The following is a 4,990-nucleotide window of genomic DNA, read 5'->3' on the forward strand; positions in this document are numbered from 1 at the left end:
GTGTGAGTGGGCCGTGAAGGTGCCAGCCGAGCGTTTCAACGCAGAGCGACCATCGGCCGAGTGGCCGGTGAAGCCAGGCGATTTGAAACGGTTCCACGGCGTGGAGGTCCTTGGGTTCGCCTGAGGTCGGCGTACAGGCAGCAACGGCGGCGTTCTGTGTTCTCATGGAGACGCGGCGCCGACGGTGTACTCCACACGCAGAACACCGCGAGCTCGGGGTTCAATAATTCACGCGGAGGAGTTCCCTCTCCTCCTCTGCTCCTCGCGTCCCCGCTCAGTCTTTTTGCTCGGCCGTCTTCGCCGTTTGTTGCGTCCTCCCCGCTCACACACCCTCATCATTGTTTGGCTTTTTTCTTTTTTTTAATGCTTTTATCTCATCTCTTTATTTTCTTTCTTCATCTCCGTCTCAGTCATTATCTCGCTCCTCACTCCTCTTTCATCTCTCTCTCTCTCTCTCTCTCTCTCATTCTTTCATTCTTGCTCTCTCTCACTCTGTCTCCATCGCTCTTGTTCTCCTTCCTCTCTCTCTCGCTCTCTCTCATTCTTTCTTTGTCTCTCTCTCTCTGTCTCTCTCTCTCTCTCTCTCGCTCTGTCTCCATCGCTCTTGTTCTCCTTCCTCTCTCTCGCTCTCTCTCTCATTCTTTCTTTCTCTCGCTCTCTCTCTGTCTCCATCGCTCTTGTTCTCCTTCCTCTCTCTCTCTCTTTCTCTCTCGCTCTCTCTCTCATTCTTTCTTGCTCTCGCTCTCTCTCTCTGTCTCCATCGCTCTTGTTCTCCTCCCTATCGCTCTCGCTCCCTCATCCTTTGCAAGGTCATTGAGTGCAGAAGGTTGGGCTAGTATTTGTCGTAGCTCTCCCTCTCTCTGGCTCTCCCTCTCTCTAACTCTCGCTTTTCCCTTGCTCTTTCTCTCTCCCTCCCTCCCTCCCTCCCCCTCTCTCTCTAACTCTCCCTCCCTCCCCCTCTCTCTCTCTCTCCCCCTCTCTCTCTAACTCTCCCTCCCTCCCTCCCCCTCTCCCCCCCCCCCCCCCCCCCCCCCCCCCCCCCCCCCCCTCTCTCTCTCTCTCTCTCGATCGCTCTCCCTGCAGCCACAGCGGAGGTGTACCACGCAAGTCGGTGTCATGGTGAAGCGTTCTGTCTAGTAGCTAGTCTGGTCCAAGGGATCTTAGTAAAAAATACAAATAAAAACGCCCGCACGCCCAAGCAAGCAGCTACGCACTTGTCCGGTGTCATTATACATCTATATCTTTATGTAGTTATAGATTATTTAACCGAGTCATCCGATCTGCGACTGGAAGTAGAATCCAGATCCGAGGAGCACAGTGGACTTTTATCGCGTTTGATTCAAAGCCGGGGATTAAAGTGGTGCGATTCTGCCTTAACTCTGGGAGCTGCGGTCTCGGTGGTCTCTGGTGTCTGGGGGGCGGGGGGGGGGCTGGCTCTTCTCGAGCGATGACTGGGAATATTCCGCCCGGCGTCCTGTGATTCCTCCGGGTCGAGGCGATCCCAGCCCGGCTCCGTCCGTCCGTCCGTGAAGGCTCTCCAGCCGTCGTCGTTCAGCCCTGGGATTTATTCCATCATGTCTTGAGACGGGAAACATCCAGCAATATGACAGTGAGTATCGCCTTCGGGGGAAACGCCGGTGGTTATCTAGGATTGACACTTTCTGCACCACGTTCCCATTGCTTCCTGGTACATTTGATCCGGGAGCGATGCCGCGGTATTCGGTGTGTTTGGTGGGCTGGGATGTGAGGCGAGAATCGAGTTTATTATTTGGTCTGTCCCCATGTCTGTGATATTGGGCGTTTCTGTCCACGCTGTAGCCGAGGGATATCGGATTTCTCCTGTGACTTTTGGGGAACATGACATCATGGAAGAGCCCGGAGAATGACTCTGCTCTATGGAAGTGACAGCACGCGTAAAACGCCTCGTATTTAAACCAAACCCAGATCCAAAACGTCAGGTCCCATGGTAGAATGCGTGTTTTATGAGACCACATACGTCCGTCCTGTCGCCTTGTTGGGAGATGTTATTACCGGTATTATGAGGTTATGATTGGGGGCTTTGAAAAGGTCGACTTTGGCAACTGGGCGTATGCAGGGTGCTGCTGACCGAAACGTAGTTCAGACACCACCGAGCGATCAGGAGCGGTCTGATCAGAAACGGTCTGATAAGGAGGGGTCTGTTCATCAGGAGGGGTCTGATCATCAGGAGGGGTCTGGGGTCTGACCAGGAGCGGGTCTGACCAGGAGCGGGTCTGACCAGGGGAGGTGTGATCAGGAGCGGTCCTTGACGTGAACCACACCGGCTCGGTGTGGTTCCCCTCGGTGTGCGGGGAGGGGTTGTGGCGGGCAGCTGTCAATTTGCATGCATTGTTTTCTAACAAATCCAGCCTGTAGACCAGCCTGTAAATCAGCCTGTAGAAGGGTTAATCCTGGTGCGGATCAAGTGGACGCACGGTCTCTCTCTCCTTCTCTCTCTCTCTGCGCGTCTCTCTCTCTCTCTCTCTCTCTCTCTCTCTCTCTCTCTCTCTCTCTCTCTCTCTCTCTCTCTCTCTCTCTCTCTCTCTCTCTCTCTCTCTCTCTCTCTCTCTCTCTCTCTCTCTCTCGCTCCTACAAATCATTACGCATGTGGGAATGCTACGTTCTGGTAAATGATCGCCGTCTTCCCTAGGACCGACTATGTAGTGCATGCAGAACGACGTCGCTCTGCGGGCTAAACGGGGCGGTCTGAGAGCACCGCTCGGTGGGATCGAAGGGGATTCGAGGCTTCCCCGCTGTCAACTTGGTCGCTAGATAATGTTCTGAATCCGGTAGTCGTAGGCCTAGTTGGACGGGAGCTATGTTATAAGATGACCCGCCGGTTTCCAAATAGCATGGATCGGTGAGGTGTCACGGCGCCACCGGCGTTCTTGATGAGTGCATCGGTAAGATCGCCTTGACCACATCACACCCATGCTCCGCGTCACGTGTTGTCTTCCCTGCACGGTTTATGACCACAGCTTACAGGGAGGGGGCTTGTAAGTCTGTGCATCATTAGGCCCTACTTCATTCCATGTTGTATTCTGCCGGTGAGTTAGATAGTCTGTAATAGGGAGAGGCGATTTCAGAACACAGGGCCATTAGTGTGGTGTGTGTGTGTGTGTGTGTGTGTGTGTGTGTGTGTGTGTGTGTGTGTGTGTGTGTGTGTGTGTGTGTGTGTGTGTGTGTGTGTGTGTGTGCGCGCACGCAAGCACGCTTCGCTGCCCCCTTCTTCTTCTTCCTCCTCCTCCGATGTCAGCTCGTCGACATGCAAAGCCCGTCAGTCAAGCGAGAGTCAATTTTAGTAACACTGGTGTATTATTAACTGAGCCAAACATTACCGCTGCAGAATTAAGGACCGTGGCAGTGGGTGTGCTCGTGTGCATGAATGCAATAACTTGCTCACAGTATATATAGTGTGTACCATTGTAATAAATGATGTAGTACTTACTCTCATGTTCCGATTTGTTAATGTTCAGCGAAAAAGGGGAGCCTGCCTGGCCTATATCTTTAAACAGCATCAGCAGCTTGCAGCGTCTCGGTGGAATTGAGTCATTTCGAATTAGCCGGCTCGGAGACGTTGTGCACCAGCCGATCTTTGACGTCAACAGCGATCATCCTTGCAGGTGCTGTGAGGCCGACTAGGCTGTGTCTTTGGGCAGAGTCATGATATTATTATAGCTGGTTCCTCATAAAAAACACTGTCGCCTTACAAATCTAAAATGTGAAACAAGGCTTTGTGAGGAACTTTGTGTATCCCGGGGAAACAAACAAGTATTTGTTTGGCCGGACCATATTCCATCATCACTATGTTCCTGACCCTATTCATGTGGTAAACCATGTGTTGATTCCCTTGAGCTAAAACAAAATCCTTGGAATATAATGCAACCCTATTTCTCTAGTCGCAAAGTTTTGGTGTAATCTGTTTTCTTGTTCCTCAGAACACACAACAGCATAAGCATGCCTTATTACATATGTGTCGGTGGTTGTTAGTATGTTTCTCTGTCCATTCACAAAGTCTGTTGTAGTGATTGCATTTGTACAGTTATTGGACGCCGTGGTAGCTTCCGGATCCTTGAGAACATAATAAGTGTGATATGAATCTAAAGAAACATACAGACAGAGAAACACATACGCATACTTATTCCACTGGTCAAATACAATATATCAAAGAAAAGATGTTTGGAGGACTGATTAAAGCGTAATAAAGCGCAATTTCTATTGCTAAAGGGAAACTGTTGGGGAACAGAGCAGACTGGAACTTCCTGTCTGACAGGAAGTGCTTTGTGGTCACTGATCTCATACCGCAACATTTATGTGAGCAATTGTGTATGCACACTTCCCTAAAATCCTGTTTTTTGTCTCTCTCTCACCCTCTCTCTCTGAAATGCTTATTCTTTGCACTACCTCCTTTCCCGGCCTCTACTTCCTGTCTCTCTCTCTCGCTCTCTCGCTCTCCCTCCTCTCTCGCTCTCCTTCTCCCACCCTCTCCCTCCCTCCCTCTTCTCACTCTCTCTCCTTCTCCCTCCCTCTCCCTCCCACTCTCCCTCCCTCTCCTTCTCCCTCCCTCTCCCTCCCACTCTCCCTCCCTCTCCTTCTCTCTCTCCTTCTCCCTCCCTCTCCCTCTCCCTCTCTCCCTCTCTCTCTCTCTGCAGGACTACCGGGAGGATGGCATGGACCTGGGCAGCGACGTGTCCAGTCGCTCCAGCTCCGAGTCCAACTCTAACAAGGTCACGCCTTGTTCCCCCTCCTTGGACCTGGTCCCCCTGGAGGACTTCAAGTCCTCCCCCTCCCTGGACCTGGAGACCCTGGAGGACTACAAGTCCTCCCCCTCCCTGGACCTGGAGACCCTGGAGGACTACGAGGAAGACGAGGACTACCAGGAGTACAAGAAGAAGGTGATCGAGGAGTGGGAGAGCGAGTACGGCGAGGACTGCGCCTCCCCACAGCCCCCCGGCCAGGAGGACCGCCCCTC

General features: G+C 52.3%; 1 pseudogene across 1 annotated transcript in view; it reads left to right on the forward strand.

The window, feature by feature from the left end:
- Window positions 1–1,500: 1,500 nt before the first annotated feature.
- The window catches only part of LOC307091721, a 4,059-nt pseudogene continuing 569 nt past the window's right edge, over window positions 1,501–4,990 (forward strand). The window contains exons 1-2 of the transcript XR_013812833.1: window positions 1,501–1,609; window positions 4,671–4,990. The exon at window positions 4,671–4,990 is cut by the window's right edge and continues 569 nt beyond it. The product of XR_013812833.1 is annotated as an uncharacterized misc_RNA (transcript). The remainder of the gene's footprint in view (window positions 1,610–4,670) is intronic.

Source organism: Pollachius pollachius, assembly GCF_949987615.1.
Source record: "Pollachius pollachius genome assembly, contig: scaffold_293, whole genome shotgun sequence".
NCBI classification, from domain to species: Eukaryota; Metazoa; Chordata; class Actinopteri; order Gadiformes; family Gadidae; genus Pollachius; species Pollachius pollachius.